This window comes from Protopterus annectens, chromosome 1.part0, assembly GCF_019279795.1.
Source record: "Protopterus annectens isolate FY-2018-M chromosome 1.part0, PAN1.0, whole genome shotgun sequence".
Lineage (NCBI taxonomy): Eukaryota > Metazoa > Chordata > Ceratodontiformes > Protopteridae > Protopterus > Protopterus annectens.
The window spans coordinates 1,141,429,391-1,141,446,962 of record NC_056725.1 but is presented as its reverse complement, the minus strand read 5'-3'; the positions used below and the strand labels follow the sequence as shown (position 1 = coordinate 1,141,446,962).

Genomic DNA, 17,572 nt, shown 5'->3' with positions numbered 1-17,572 from the left:
CCCCTATGTCACTAGATGGGTTGCAAAGTGGCTCAAGGACAGAACCCACATGGTTAGAATTTCTGGAGCCATGTCAGACTCCAAACCAGTTACAAGTGACGTCCCACAAGGCTCAGTCCTGGGACCTCTCTTGTTTGGTATATATTTCTCGGAGGTACAGGCCAACATGGAAGGACTGTGGCTGACCAAGTTCACAGATGACTGCAAACTGGGCACCATAATCGACTCTCCAGCCGACACAAGCATCCTCCAAAAGGGCCTCATAGAAACAGACAAAGTACAGTTTTGTGCCTACCATAAATGTAGATGTCCGGTAGGTATACATCTGCAGTCATCACATATGGGTTGTCCTGCCTCAGGCAGCCCTTCGGTCGGCCGGATTCCAAAGTCTGGGTCCGGCGTCGGCTGATGTCGCCCTTTCCCCGACGTCTGAGCACCTGGGGTATAAAAGCGTCAGCCGACGCCATCTTCCTCAGTGTTTCTTGCCCCAGGTGCCCTCAAAGGAAGGCTAAATTTGGAGAAATGCAATAAATTCCAAACATGCACAGAAATATATAAGTATATATATATATATATATATAAATATAAAACAAATACACCATAATAGATAACCCCAGTTAGCTATGAGAGGGAAAAAGTACCCAATAAATACCAAAGAGGGGAAGGAGGGAGGGTAAACCTGACTGCAGATGCATACCTATCGGACATCTACATTTATGGTAGGTACAAAACTGTACTATGTCCTTCAAGGATGCATCTGCAGTCATCACATATGGGTAGAATACCATAGCCAATCTGGGGGTGGAGGATCTATGTAAAGGATGGTGTAGCTAAAATGCCCTGCAGGACTGCCGTAGCAAAGCCTGCTCTGGATCTGGACTATAAAGGTAAATTGTAATGCTTGGAAAATGTATGCACGGAGCTCCATGTAGCAGCTTCTAAAATGTCCTTGGTAGCCACCCCTCTTAAGAAGGCTGTGGAGGTGGCTGTGGCTCTGGTGGAATGAGGTCTAATGTTAGCTGGCACAGTTTTTCCATGAAAGGAATAACAAAAACGAATGCAATTCCCTATCTATTTTGAAATTGTCTGTTTGGAAATTGCTTTTCCTTGTGCACCAGCAGCATATGCTACCAACAGCTGGTCAGTTTTTCTGTAGCTTTTAGTTCTGTCCAAGTAGTAGCGTAAAGTACAGTTTTGTACCTACCATAAATGTAGATGTCCGAACAGGATAGCATCTGCAGTCCTTACAAATGGGTTGTCCTGTCGTCAGGCAGCCCTTCGGTCGGCCGGATTCCAAAGTCTGGGTCTGGCCTCGGCTGGTGTCGCACTTCACCCGACGTCATAGCTGCAGTTCTTCGGCTATAAAGGCATCAGCCGACGCCACTTTCCTCAGTGTTTCTTGCCCCAGATGCCAGTTGCCCTCTTGGAAAGCTAAATTTTTGGATAAATGCCAATGTTTCCAAATAGTAGAAGGCAAACACACAAAATAATCATGTATGTACATATATACAAACAAATACACCATAAGAGATCCCCCCCCCCAGCTAGCTATTAGGTGGGCAAATACCCTAGGAGTACCACAGTGGGGAAGGAGGGTGGGTAATCTTGACTGCAGATGCTATCCTGTTCGGACATCTACATTTATGGTAGGTACAAAACTGTACTATGTCCTTCAAGGATGCATCTGCAGTCCTTACAAATGGGTAGAATACCATAGCTAAACTAGGGGAGGAGGAAGAAGAAATTATGGTGTAGTTAGGATCCCTTGCAAGACAGCTGTGGCAAACCCTGCTCGGGATCTAGAGTATAAAGGTAAGTTATAATGCTTGGCAAATGTATGCACGGAGGTCCAAGTAGCAGTCTCTATAATGTCCTTGGTAGCCACTCCTCGTAAGAAAGCTGTGGTAGTGGCTGTAGCCCTTGTAGAGTGAGGTCTTATGTTCTGTGGAGTTTCCTTTCCATGGTAGGTGTAACAGAATCTAATGCAATTTCCTATCCACTTGGAGATTGTCTGTTTGGAAATTGCTTTTCCTTCCCTTCCTGTTGCATATGCTACCAGAAGCTGGTCAGATTTTCTATTACCCTTGGTTCTGTCCAGGTAGTAGCGTAACTGTCTATGTACATCCAATGTATGCAGCAGTCTTTCCCCCCTGTTCTGTGGATTGGGAAAGAAGGTAGGTAGGTGGATTGCCTGGTTTAAAGACACTCTGGATACCACCTTAGGCATAAATGTAGGATTAGTTCTCATGGACACTCTATCTTGATGGAAGATTAGGAAGGGTTGTACTGCCATTAAAGCCTGTAGTTCTGAAACCCTTCTTGCTGAGGTAATTGCCAGCAGGAAAGCAGTTTTCCAGGATAGGTGTTGAAGATCTGCTGTTGCTGCTGGTTCGAAGGGGGAAGTGTCAATTTTTCTAGTACAAAGTTCAAGTCCCATGCTGGTAATGGTGGTTTCCTAGGAGGTTTTACATTCTTAATTCCTCTCAGAAACTGCCTGAGTAGAGGATGCGAAAAGACAGGTGGATCAAGCTGTATTCTGCAGAAATAGCTGATGCATGTATTTTGATGGAGGAATAGGACAGGCCTGTATGGAAAAGCTCTGCCAAATACTCCAGGATGTTGGCAATGTCTACCTTTGACACATCTTTGCCCTGTCGGCACTCCAAATGAGAAACCTCTTCCATTTTCCTGCATAGTTCCTTCTTGTTGAAGGTCTGCGGGCCTCAAGTATAATGTCTTTAACCCTTTGGGATAAATCTGGGTTAGTTGCTCTTATGTAATGTTCCAGGCAGTCAGTTGCAGAGTTTTCAGGTTTGGATGCAGGATGTTGTAGTTGTTCTGGGTTAACATCAAGGGAATCAGGGGTAGTGTCCACATTCTCCCCCCGAGACATGCTCCACAGTAATGGGTACCAATGTTGTCTTGGCCAGTCTGGAGCTATCAGAATTATCCTTGGACATTCCTCTTTGATTTTCAATAACACCTTGTGCATCAAAGGGAGAGGTGGGAATGCATATGCTGTCAGGCCTTTCCAACTGAAGGATAGAGAGTCCACCTTCCAAGCAAGTGGGTGGTATGTCCTTGTGCAGAATTTCTTGAGCTGGTGATTGAGTGGGGATGCGAATAGGTCTATTTGTGGCAGTCCCCATTTCTTTGTGATGGCCTTGAAAATGTCCGGGTGCAGCATCCATTCGTGAGCATCCGAGGTAGTTCTGCTTAAAATGTCTGCTAGGATGTTTTCTTTTCCCGGTACAAAAATTGCTTGTAACTGAATGTTGTAACTCAGAGCCATATTCCATAGGTTTAGGGCCATTCGGCATAGAGGGTATGAATGAGTGCCTCCTTGTTTGTTGATGTACCACATGACTGTGGTGTTGTCTGTCCTTATCATCAACTGGCCTTCTTGGAGGAATGGTCTGAAATTCTGGATTGCTAGTTGTACTGCCAGCATTTCTTTTTGATTTATGTGCAGATGCAGCTGCTCTGGAGTCCATAAGCCTTGTATGCACTTGTCCAGCATGTGGGCCCCCCAACCGAGGTCTGAGGCGTCTGTTGTGATGGTTTGGCTTGGTTGAATGCTGTGGAAGGGCAAACCTGGGTTTGACTGGCATGCCCGAGCCCACCACAGGAACTCTTGTTTCAGGCATGGAATTAGTGGTATTTGGTTTCTAAGCTGTGCCTGTGTTGAGACCATAAATTCTTTAGGTACCACTGTAGTTTTCTCATATGTAGTCTGGCATGGGGACCAGGATTATGCAGGATGCCATGAAGCCCAAGGCCTGCAGTACTTTCCTTGCTGTTAGTTTGTTCTGCTTTGTTAATGCCAAAAATAGACAGGAAGTTGTTTTTGTTTTCTGCAGTTAGGAATGCCATCTGTTTTACTGTGTCCAATTCTGCACCTAAGAAGGTTATTGTTTGGGATGGTATCAGTCTTGACTTTTTATACTGACTGTGTATCCCAGGGCCTGTAGTAAGCAAATGACTCTTTGTAAGTCTTCTGTTAGCTTGTTTTGTTGTCCGCTTGTATTAGGCAGTCGTCCAGGTATGGATAAATTTGGATTCCTGAAGCCTGCAGTGAGCGATTACTGATGCCAGGCATTTCGTGAACACTCTGGGCAGTAGATAAGCCAAAGGGCAATGCTGAGAATTGATAATGCTCTGATCCTGCAAGAAATCTGAGGTATCTTCTGCAATGTGGTCGTATGGGGACGTGCAGGTATGCCTCCTTGAGATCTAGAGTTACCAGCCAAAACTCCTTGCCCAGCATGGGAAGAAGTTGCTGTAGGGTCAGCATTTTGAATTTTGGAACAATGATGTATGTGTTTAAAGCGGACAGGTCGAGAATAGGCCTCCAATTTTTTTCTTTTCTTGGTACCAGGAAGAGTCTGGAGTAAAATCCCTTGCCTTGTTCCATAGATGGTACCCTTTCCACAGCTCTCATCCTTGCTAATTGAGCTATTTGTTTTAGAGCTTCTGTCTTTTGATTTGGTGGTAGGTTTGGCATTCCTCTTATTAGGGGTAAAGTGTGGAAATGAAACGTGTAGCCTTGGTCTATAGTTTGTAAAATCCACTTGTCTCTTGTGATACAGTGCCAGTTTTTTGAAAATAATGCTAACTTTCCGCCTAAGGGTGCTGCTATTTGTTCCCTGGTAGGCGGTGTCAAAGCCAAGTCACTGTGATTGTCCTGTTGTAGTGGCAGTGGTTGTGTCTGTGCCTCGTTGGTTGTTACCTTGCCACTGGCGTCCCCTGTAGGCACCTCCTCTGGATTGATTTCTGCCTCTTGTACACCTATTCCTCCCTCTCTGAGTTTTAGAGTCTGGAAAGGACCAATTTTTGGAAGGCCAGTTCCTGCTAAACCTTGGGGGCTGAACCTGTAAGAAATCTTTTACTGTTTGTATAGATTTTGCCTTCTCTTCCATTTTCTTCAGTACTTGTTGGGCAGGAGAACCAAATAAACTGACCTTATCCATAGGAGCATCTAATAGCTTTGCTTTAACATGATCCGGCAGGACTTGTTCTTTCAACCATGCATGTCTTCTTATAACTGTGCCGGTCATGGCTGATCTAAATGAAGCCTCCAGTGCATCATAGCCACATTTTAAGGAATGGTTACTAACCTGCTGAATGTTATTCACCATTTCTAGAACATATTTCTTATCTAAAGAATCATCCGAGGACAGTTTCTTAGTTAACTGATCAAGCATAAACTCTTGGTATTGGATCATATGGAACTGACAGTTCAATGCTCTAGCTGAGAGAGTAGCAGAGGTGTATACTTTTTTACCCCATCTCTCTAAGGACCTGGATTCCCTTTCAGAAGGGAGAGGGTATTTAGCGGAGGTTGAAGCTACTGCCTTAGGCCCCTGGGAGATAGTCTCAGGATCTGCGAAAGGAGCCTTGTATAAATGGTGATGAGTGTCCGGGACCCTGTAGAACCTATCTGGCTTAGCAGGGGCTGGAGGTAAAGTATCAGGAGCAGTGCAAGCATCATTAAATGCATCATCCACAACAGGAAGAACTGGAGGTATAGCTAAAGGCCTATGTTGTGGTAAGTGTAAAAAGGTCCTAAGCCTTTTCCTTGAATCTGAGAAATCTTGCCCCTGCCATTGGAATTGCTCTCTCATGGCATGTAAAGTTTCCCCAAAAGAAAACTCCTCTGGTGGAGAAGCTGAAGGAATCGATTCTTCAGCATCGGAATCTTCATAAGTAGAGAAGGGAGCCTCTGGATGGTCTGTATTGTCTGTATCATCAGAAGAGTCATCTGAGGACACTGGCTCAGGGGGCTATACTCTAGGTCTCTTTTCTGGAGGTTGAGAGGCCCTGTCTGGGTGTGATTGGGATCCCCTTATTAAAGAGATGAGATCCTCTGCCAGAGTAAGCATTTGAGAACTGGAGCTGGGCCTGTGAGAGGGGGGCTTAACAGGGACAGACTTAGAAGTTTTGGCTGCTTTAGCCCTGGCAAAGGCCTTTATAGACATGGCTGCAGGAGGCCTAGCAGCACCACGTGCTGGGGTAGAAACATCCAAAGGGATGGTGTCCGATAAATCTTGTGAAACCACAGTAGTAGGTAAAACTTCAGAGGCCGATTCAACTAGGGTAGAGGGGGCCTCGGTAGTAGTCATGGATTTGGCTGAAGATTGAACCGTTTGCTTGGTTTCGGCCGAAACCGAGACACTCGCGGTTTGCTTAACCGTGGTTTCGGCCGAAACCGCGGACCGCAGTGTCGGTCCTTTCTTTGCGTTCTTAACAATTTGAGTAGTTGGAGGATCCGACGGCATTATGTACGCAAAATCTGAGCGAAAAACTGTTCAGCAAACCCGACCGGCGCCTAAGCGTTCCGGTTGAAAGAAGCACAGGCTAAACAAGCTGCTACGCCGTGGTCTGGGCCTAAACAAGGTAAGCAGTAAGAGTGGAAATCTTTATGAGGTATTTGTTTCCCACAAGTTAAACAGATATTCACTTTTTCTGACATCGGCTGAGGCAAGAAAGAGTCCCCAACGGGTACTTAGCTTTTAGAAGTCTTGTAGTATTCGGTAGTAGTAATCTCTGGATCTGACCGACCGGCACTTGCGAACAGCTTCTGCTTCGGGCGCCACGCGGCAAGAAAGACTGAGGAAAATGGCGTCGGCTGATGCCTTTATACCCGAAGAACTGCAGCTATGACGTCGGGTGAAGTGCGACACCAGCCGAGGCCAGACCCAGACTTTGGAATCCGGCCGACCGAAGGGCTGCCTGACGACAGGACAACCCATTTGTAAGGACTGCAGATGCATCCTTGAAGGACATCTGTCTGTGTATGTCCAGGGTGTGCAGAAGTTTCTCCCCTTTGTTTTGTGGATTTGGAAAGAAGGTAGGCAGGTGAATAGCTTGGTTTAATGAGACCCTGGATACCACCTTTGGCATAAATGAAGGATTGGTTCTCAATGAGACTCTGTCCTGATGAAAAATAAGAAATGGCTGTACTGCCATGAGGGCCTGTAACTCAGATACTCTTCTTGCTGAGGTTATGGCCAGAAGGAAGGCGGTCTTCCAAGAAAGCAACTGTAGTTCTGCAGATGCTGCTGGTTCAAAGGGAGGCAGAGTTAGTTTTCCAACACGAAGTTAAGGTCCCAAGTAGGCACTGGAGGTTTCCTTGGAGGATTGATGTTTTTAATTCCTCTTAGAAACTGTCTTAGGAGAGGATGAGAAAAGACAGGTGGATTAGTATTGTACTCTGCTGAAATTGCTGAAGCATGAATTTTAATGGAAGAGTAAGACAGGCCATTGTGGAGCATTTCTGCCAAGTATTCCAGGATATGTGCCATGTTCATCACTGTTGCATTTAGGCCCTTTGTGGTGCTCCAAGTGTGAAATCTCTTCCATTTTGCTGAATATGCCTTTCTTGTGGAAGGCCGGCAAGCTTCCATGATGATATCCTTCACTCTCTTGGATAGCTTATCCTGAGGAGGAGTCAAGGTATTTTCCAGGCTGTTAGTTGCAAGGTTTTCAGGTTGGAATGCAGAGTTTTGCAATTGTGCTGTGTCAGGAGAAGTGGCCATTGAGGAAGTGGCCATGGTTTCGTGCGTGACATGCTCTTTAACAGTGGGTTCCAGTGCTGTCTTGGCCAGTCCGAAGCTATCAGAATCACTTTTGGCTGCTCTGTCCTGATCTTCAGTAAGACCTTGGTCATTAATGGAAGAGGTGGAAATGCATACACTGTTAGAGTCCTCCAGCTGAAAGATAGGGCGTCCACTTTCCATGCTTGTGGGTGGTATGTCCTTGAGCAGAATTTCTTCAGCTGATGATTGTGGGGGAGGCAAAAAGATCTATGTCTGGCCTTCCCCATGATTGTGTTATCTGTAGGAAGATGTCTGGGTGCAGCATCCATTCGTGTGCATCCATGATATTTCTGCTTAAGCTGTCCGCCAGTATATTGTCTTTTCCTGGCACAAACTGGGATTGCAGGTCTATATTGAGTTTCAAGGAAAGTTCCCATAGATTCATTGCCAGTCTGCAAAGAGGGTAGGAATGGGTGCCTCATTGCTTGTTTATGTACCACATAACTGTGGTGTTGTCTGTCCTTATTAGCAGGTGGCCTTGATGCAGAAAGAGTTTGAAGGCCTCGATTGCATGTATCACTGCCAGCATTTCCTTTTGGTTTATGTGCATGCGTAGCTCCCTTTGTGACTATAGTCCTTGAATACATCTGCCCTCCATGTGTGCTCCCCAACCGAGGTCTGAAGTGTCCGTTGTAATGGTTTGGCTGGCTATTGGCTTGCTGAAGGGCAGACCCCTGTTTGACTGGCTTGCTTAAGCCCACCACAGAAATTCCTTTTGGAGGCATGGAATGAGTGGGATCAAAGTTTCTAAGCTGTGACTGTGCTGAGTCCATAAACTCCTTAGGTACCATTGTAGTTTCCTCATATGCAGCCTTGCTTGTGGAATTAGAAGAATGCAAGATGCCATGTAACCCAGGGCCTGCAGGATTTTCCTTGCAGTCAGCTGAGTTTGTCTTGTCAGATTCTTGAAGTAATCCGGTAGTTGTCTTTGTCTGTGAGAAAAGCCATTTGGGTGGTTGTGTCTAGATCCGCACCCAGAAAAGTTATTCTTTGGGATGGAACAAGTCTTGATTTGTGAATGTTGACTGTATATCCCAAGGCCTGCAGTAGGTGGATGGCATAATTCAAATCCTTTACCAAAGTTTGTTGGCTGTCCGCTTGTATAAGGCAGTCGTCCAGATATGGGTATATTTGAATCCCTGAAGTCTGCAGTGTGCAATTACTGATGACAGGCATTTCGTGAATACTCTGGGCAGTAGATAAGCCAAAGGGCAATGCTGAGAATTGATAATGCTCTGAACCTGCAAGAAATCTGAGGTGTCTTCTGCAACTTTGTCTGATAGGGACATGCAGGTATGCCTCCTTGAGGTCTAGAGTCACCAGCCAAGACCCCTTGCCCAGCATGGGAAGGAGTTGCTGTAGAGTCAGCATTTTGAATTTTGGCACAATGAGATAAGTATTCAGTGCGGACAAGTTGAGAATAGGCCTCCATTGATTTTCTTTTCTTGGAACAAGGAATAGTCTGGAATAAAATCCTTGGCCTTGTTCTGAAAGAGGAACCTTCTCTATAGCTTTCATTTGCATTAAGTTGGAGATTTGTTTCAAAGCCTCTGCCCTTTGATTTGGTGGCAGGTCTGGCATGCCTTTTCTTTTGGCAATGTGTGAAAATGGAACCTGTATCCTCTGTCTATTATTTGCAGTGTCCATTTGTCTCTTGTAATACTGTGCCAATTTTCTGAGAATAAAGAAGGCTTTCCGCCCAAAGGTGCTTCTAATTGAGCCCTGGTTGGCGGAGTCAAAGCAAAGTCATTGAGTCTGTCCTTGTGCAGCAGTTGTAGGTCCTGCACTACCTCTCTGGTTGGGAGGCTGCCATTGATGTCCTCTGTAGGAGCCTCTTGCTTGCCCTCTACCTCTGGCACGCCTGTTCTTGCCTCTCTGGAATCTTTCTGTGTCCGGAAAGGACCAATTCTTGGTAGGCCAATTTCTGCTGAATCTTGGTGGTTGGACTTGTAGAAAATCTTTGACTGTTTGTACAGATTTTGCCTTTTCCTCAAATTTCTTTAAGACCTCCTGAGCAGTGGAGCCAAATAACTTTTGCTTTTCCAGTGGAGCATCCAGAAGCTTAGCTTTAACATGATCTGGCAGAGATTGTTCCTTCAGCCAAGCATGCCTACGTATGACTGCACCTGTCACAGCTGACCTACATGAAGCTTCCAATGCATCATAACCACACTGTAAGAAATGGTTGCTAACCTGCTGGGAGTTATGTACCAGATCCTGAAGTGATTTGCGATCTAGGGGTTCAGGTGAAGACAGTTTCTTATGCAATTCATCTAACAAATACTCTTGGTACTGTATCATATGAAATTGACAATTTAATGCCCTCATAGAAAGAGTAGCTGAAGTATACACTTTTTTACCCCATCTCTCTAAAGCCCTGGACTCCCTTTCAGAGGGGAGTGGATTTTTAGTAGTGGCACCTGCAACCTCTTTAGGGCCCTGGGAAATAGTTTCTGGATCAGCAGAGTGGGCCTTGTGAAGAAAATGATGTGAGTTCGGGACCCTGTAGTACCTATTGGGCTTGACAGGGACCGGAGGAAGAGTGTTCAGGGGTTATGCTAGACTCAGAGTACACATCATCAATGACATTCAAAACGGGAGGAATAGCGAAAGGTCTATGCTGAGGTAAATGCAAAAAAGTTCTTAATCTTTTCCTGGAATCAGAGAATTCCTGACCCTGCCATTTGAAATGCTCTCTCATAGTGTGAAGGGTCTCCCCGAAGGATAGTTCTTCACGAGGGGAGGCCGAGGGGATTGATTCCTCTGCATCGGAATCCTCGTAGGCTGAAAAAGCCTCCTCCTGGTAGTCCGAGAGAGCAGAGCCATCAGAGGCCTCCTCTGAGGAGTGGGGATCACAGGGCTCAACCCTGGGCCTTTTGTCTAGAGGAGGTTGAGAGCCCCTGTCCGGATGGGGTTGAGAGCCCCTAATCAAGGAAATAAGGTCCTCTGCTAAGGTTAGAATCTGTGAACTTGTAGAGGGTCCCTGAGGAGTAACCCTGGGAGGCATAGCTTTTGTATGTTTAGCAGCTTTAGCCCTGGTGAATGCCTTTATGGACATGGATGCAGGAGGCCTAGCTGCACCACGTGCTGGTGTAGTTTTGTCTAGAGGGAAGGTGTCGGAAGTTTCCAAGACACCAGTTTCTGAAGGAAATTCAATAACCGACTCAGCAGGGGCCTCCGGGGCCGGGGTTGTCGGTTGAGCGGTTTCGGGGGTCGGAAGTACCAAGGATTTGGTTTCAGCCGAGACCGAGACACTCGCGGTAGGTCTGGCCGTGGTTTCAGCTGAAACCACGGCCCGCGTGTGTCGGTCTTTGTCCTTCTGTTTCTTTATTAAATGTGAAGTCGGAGTCTCCGACGGCATATTGTATGAAAAACTATCCCCAAAAAATTCCTCTGCAAACTCCGCCCGACGTCTAAGAGTGCGTCGGTTGAAGGAAGCACAGGCTGAACAGGCCGAGACGTCGTGGTCTGGGCCTAGGCAGGGGAGGCAGTAAGAGTGGAAATCCTTATGAGGTATTTGTTTCCCACAAGTTAAGCAATTATTAACTTTATCTGACATCGGCTGAGGCAAGAAAGAGTCCCCAACGGGGTACTTAGCTTTTGAAGTCTTCGGTAGCTGAATTACAAGAGCTGGCCGACCGGCACTTGCGAACTGCTTCTGCTTCGGGCACCACGTGGCAAGAAAGACTGAGGAAGATGGCGTCGGCTGTTGCTTTTATACCCCAGGCGCTCTGACGTCGGGGAAAGGGCGACACATCAGCCGACGCCGGACCCAGACTTTGGAATCCGGCCGACCGAAGGGCTGCCTGAGGCAGGACAACCCATATGTGATGACTGCAGATGCATCCTTGAAGGACATCTGGTGCCAGAGCCATGGCCTCAAGCTAAATGCCAAAAAGTGTATAGTCATCCCCTTTGGCAAAAACAAAGTGCCCACAAATTACCACATAGGTGGCAATACATTAAGTACAGAAGAAGTAATTAGGGACCTGGGGACCCAAGTTGATAGCAATCTCTCATTTGACAACCACATGGCCAAAGTGGTTAGAAAAACATTTTATGTAGCCCACCTAATCATGAAGGGATTCACATCTAGATCAGGGGAGGTCATCGTGCCTCTTTACTCATCCCTCATCAGGCCCATAATTGAGTACAATGCCCCTTTTGGGATGTACCTTACCAGACACCTGCAGCAACTGTAAAGACCTCAAAAGAACCTCACCAAGAGGATCAAAGGGCTCAAACAGATGCCATATGCTGCCCGGTTAAACTCCAGCTCTCCTCATGGCATACCGCCTGCTCAGAGGCGATCTGTGCCTGAAGTATAAAGCCATGTCAAATCCAGAATTAATGGACATGCTGCACCTCAGAAAATCCAAATCCCATCGAGCTACGCACTCAAGAGACTTGAACCTCAGCACTGAAATAAATAGGACATGCTGGAGGGACAGATTCATAACCCAGAGGCTCCCTTCACTCTGGAATAAAATCCCAGTCCAGGTTAGGCAGAGTCCCTCACTGACTCTCTTCAAGAGGAATCTTGATGAGTGGATGGGAAATCGTAGGTTTACCCCGGGTATCGCTTCTGTGCCATTGTTAGACAGAGGCACAGTATACTAACCTCAAAAAAGGGCATAGCAAAATTAATTTAAAATGGGTGGCGAAAGCCAAACACACTCTGGCTAGGCTTATAAATGCCCTAGGGCAGATAGCCTAGTATGAACCTATGACTGGACTGAACCTAAATTCCAAAAAAAAAGCATTACCAGTCCTTTGGGAAGTAATGTACGTTGGGGAACAACCACATTGAGAACATACCCCAAAGACCTGACCCTATTATTTGGGAAGAGCTGCTAGTAATCATAAGTAAGATAGGGAAGTCTACCTTCATAAAAGTGCCCATTAACTCGCTGTCTGTGGATAAGTGCTAAGGTCACATATTCTGAGTTACTGCTGTGTGTAACAAATATCCTTTTAAAATAATGAGCATACCTGATTTTTATATATAATACACCGAATTCTGAAGATATGAACAATTTAAACTTATCTAATGAACTATTTCATGTATACATTTATTGACAAATTATTTTGTTTATTTGCATGTCTATTAACACATATGAGAATTTACAGGATATTTTTCATTTACAGTAATAGTATGAAAGTAGATGGCCTTTGACTGACTAGGTTTGCTGATGACTGCAAACTGGGCACAATAACTATATCAGGGAACCTGTCATCAGGGTAAGTAATACCTCATTTTGAAGGCAGCAGTACTAGTTACAGGATGGAAAAAGAACTGTCTGTATGCTGGACAAATAAACAGATATCATTTTTTGTTTGGGACTTAGTTTATGGAAATTATTGTTTTTTATAATATTTTGGTAAATAACTTTTGTTAGGGATCATGTAATTGTGCCAAGTGATACCTCATTTGAAGTCAGTGTTAGTCCTTACAGCATGATAAAATAACTGTCTGTATACTATAAACATGTACAGATATCACAGTTTGTTTAGGACTTAGGTTATGGAAATTATAATTTTTTTTAATATTTCCATAAATAACTGCAAGGAAGCATGTCAATGTACTAAGTAATACCTAATTTTGAAGACAGTATCAATAATTACAACATGGTAAAAGTGAATTTAAATTTCCTAAAAGAGTCTAAGATGCTAATGTGGAAAGGGAGGGTACTGCAAAGTTTTCAAATAGAGAGAGTATAGGTTTTTGCCTGCTCTTTTATTTGGTTTGTATACTTCTAAGAGTTGTTTGTTAGTGGAATGGACAATTGTAAGGTTGTATGATAGGCTTTAGAGCTGGGCAACTTTTCAGGAAATTTTTACTTTTCCCTGTTTCTTCCTTGCATTTTTAGTTCTCTGCTTTGCCTTTTGGTTTCTCTACTGTACCAAGGGTATTCATCAAATGCCTTGCTCCTGCGATTACCTTTTGCAGGAAGACAGGTGTTCAGATCTTTCCCTACCTGGACAATCTGCTCATTCAAGCTTCTTCCCCGATGCTCTGCTTCCAGATCTCCGATTTACTATTTCCCTGTTACAGACTCTGGAGTTTACAAAGTTTCAGCTTCAGTGGTGCATTCATCAACTTTCTCTCAACCCAGGGCTTCCTTTCCAAGCTCCACTCCCAACTCCAAAGCTCTTTACAGATGCCTGAGACAGGGAATGGAACCTCCTTTGGCCCTTTCAAGGTCCATGGTCTCTGGCCATCAAAGGTCAGACCACATCAATATAAAGGAAAAGAGGGCTCTGTTTCTAATTCATGACACCTTTATGACCTACACCTTGTGAAGGGAGTGTATTTGTGATGTACAATGCTTGTAAGTAGTAAAGGCTTTGGTACACTGCCTGGACATTGGGCTATCTTTGGGAGTAGATCCTTTAGGTTATGAATACTACAATACTGTAATGATAAAATCTAACACAACTGTACTTTCTGTGGTGCCATGGCCTAATTTTCCTTAGTCAGTATGAATACCTCTTTGGTTCTCCCTTGAAAAGTGGCCATTGACCTACTGAGTCTAAACCAATTGCTTTGTAAGTGAAATGCACATGATAATGTTTTAATTTACTTGACCACAACATTTTGTGATGTAGACAAAGAATTGTAATATGAGTCATTCCGCATTGCTTGGTACCTTGCTAACAAATAGGTGGGAGGAAGGGCTCAGTAATAAGTGTTACACTATTTTTACTGAATGACTATGGCCTTCTTCTAACAGATGATAATGACTCTGTGTTACATAACAGCTGCAGAAGGTAATATAATGACTGCCTACTCAACAGGCAATTATTACCTGTGTCTGAGCATGCATAACTTTGCATGCCATTAGCACAGTGCAGTTACAATACAGCACTGAGTTATTATTACTTTTCAGGCAAACAGCAGCTGTCACTTTTATTCAGATAAGTAGAAGTCGTTATCACATTCATTCACATCAGATTTGGCTTTTTCTCCACTTGGAGTCATTGCAATCCACCCCCATCCCCACCACTTTCTTTCTGTCATTTGTACACTTTCAAGAAATGTAACAAATGTAAGAGGCAAAATCTGGATATTTCTACTTCTTTATGTACCTTCTCTGATGTCTGTATTATGTTGAGATTATAAAATCAGTAATGCTTTTCTTATAAATTACGAAGGTCAACTGATATACTACACAATGACTCTCTTAGGAGTATACATTTACACTTTGTTCATGTTGTTGTGTGTATGTGGAAGAATATATTTTACATTGTTTACTTTTTTACTTATAAGGCAATGACAATATCCAAACTCATATGTTGTCTATTTATTTCAGACTATCCTGCCCTGGTAAAATATTTCCTGTGTTTTTGAACTGTGAAGTCATTTTGTTGAGTTACTTATTATAGTCTTGCTCTTTATTATTATTAACTATATTTATATATATATATATATAAATATATATATTTAAACCTCTTTGTCGGTGATATCTGTGAGGCATATTTCAGCTGTTAGAGTACTAGCATATCTAGGGTATACGCTAGCCGGGGACTCTGCCCCAAAAGGTTGAAGATAGAATGACAATTGACAGCATAAGAAAAATAAGCAATTTTCATAGGCAGAGAACTTCTGAATCATAAATCTGTTTTCATTGACTGAGGTAATGCATATATATATATATATATATATATATATATATATATATATATACATGTAGTCTTTCAATACATCTGTCAAACATCAGTAGTAATCTATTTGCATTTTCTTTCCTGTGCAGGTTCGGCCACCTTCTGACACTGGCATGGTTTCACAAACAGAAGAAAGACCAGTGAGAGTGTGGGTATGTGGCCATTCTTACATTCACTGGGCTGCCAGCTATGCCTTTGTAACTAAAAACCAGTACAACTTGAGCTTCCCCACATCCAGTGTGAAGGTATACTGGATTGCAAGAAGAGGTATGCATTGGAGTGGAGTACTGCAGTTGTTGGAAGAGAAGTGCTCCATCTATCCTGAGCTCGACATTCTTGTGCTGCACATTGGCTACGGTTTCAAATCAGAGCAATTTTTGAACACCTGCAGTCGTGGTGGCCATGCTGTCATTTTGTGTGGTCTGACATAATTCCTCGCCAGATATGGAAAACAGCAAACAGTCAACGGGCAGCGCACAAGGCCAGACATTTACAGAACGGGTTCATGCATGGCTTGATTCACAGGGTCGGTGGATCTACATGCTCTATAATGTGGATCTACAATCTGCCATGACAGCATCATCGCAGAAGATGTTCACCTTTTCAGAAGGGATGGCGTTTACCTAACTGAGGAGGGCATTGCATTGTTCTTGACTGATGTCCACAATGGCGTGAGGAGAGCTAGCCATGATAAATTGGTAACATGCAGCTTGTGACAAGAATGGAAAACACCCATGACCAAATAGGACCAGTATGGTAAGTAAAACTCTATTGGTATATTTATGAACACCGTTGTCAATATTATTATATTGGTATATTTATGAACACCGTTTGCAAGGGAACATGTCAGTGTGCCATGTAATACCTCATTTTGAAGACAGTATTACTCCTTACAACATGGTAAAAGAACTAACTGTCCCTGTATGTTGTACACATGTACAGATATCAAATTTTGTTTTGGACTTAGGTTATGGAAATTATGATTTTTTTTCATATTTTGGTAAATAACTTTGCAAGGGAACATATGAGTGTGCTAAGTAATACCTCATTTTGAAGACAGTACTACTGGTTAAAACACGGTATAAGAATTGTGCCTGTATGTTGTACACATATATGAATGTCAAATTTTATTTTGGACTTAGGTTAAGTAATACCTCATTTTGAAGAAAGTATTGCTGGTTCCAACATGGTAAAATAATTGTGCCTGCATGCTGTACACATGTGCAGATATCAAAATTTGTTTTGGAGTTAGGTTTTGGAAATTACAATTTTTTTCATATTTTGGTAAATAATTTTGCAAGGGAGCATGCCAGTGTGCCAAGTAATACCTTGTTTTGAAGACAGTATTACTCCTTACAACATGGTAAAAAACTGTGTCTGTGCACTGTTCACATGTACAGATATCACAGTTTGTTTAGTCTTGTAGGATTATGAAAATTATGCATTTCCAATACTTCTCATTATTATGCCCATATCTTTGCAAGGGAGCATGGTGATCACACAAATGATGCATCATTTTGAAGCTGACACTGAGGCGCTCAACTTCTACACTGATATGTAGGCTCTGCCTGTTACAGGTGATGAGGTATTATGCTTTGTTTATTTATCAATTATGAGAAATATTATATTAATCATATTTATGTGAATATCTCCATAAAGGAACATCACACTGCAATGGTTAAGGTATTATTTTAAAGCTGACATTCATACTAACAAATGAAATATAAATTGTATGGGTCTACATGGTACATTGACCAAGATATTGTGCTTTGCTTTTCCAAAAAGGCAAAACATATGCACAATATCAACATTCCTTGCCAAATATTTAATAATGACTTTGATATGCACTATCAATATTTACACTGTTGGAAACGTCAGTGTCTGCTAAACAACTTTTGTGTTTACATTTTTAGTCTAGCTCTTATAGTTAAGGAGTTATGAACATTTGTTTTCTCTATGGTATTACAAATGGATTTTCTGAAAATTAGCTCAGGCAGCACTGTTCTTCCTATGGTGGAATTAAGCAGGCAGCTTTTTCTGAGCTGCTCCAGAGTGAATGAGTTAAAGCTAAAGTCCATATTTTTTACCCGCATACACGATACATGAACTGAGCTACAGACAATACCCAACCACCCATCTCCTGTTACTTTTCACATGTCCTCTCAGGTGTAGTAAATGCAGAACTACTTTGACTCATCTTCCTCAAAACATACTGTTAAATTAGATGACTGCATATTCTTCTACTAATTAGAAGAACAAAATGTCTTTCACAAACCCAGCTTACCACTGTTTCAAGTTGCAGCTTCACA

At 43.3% G+C, this 17,572-nt stretch overlaps 1 protein-coding gene across 3 annotated transcripts in view; it reads right to left on the bottom strand.

The window, feature by feature from the left end:
* Positions 1–17,572, bottom strand: part of USP45 (ubiquitin specific peptidase 45) — a 2,611,314-nt gene that overhangs the window by 396,325 nt on the left and 2,197,417 nt on the right. The window lies entirely within an intron of this gene.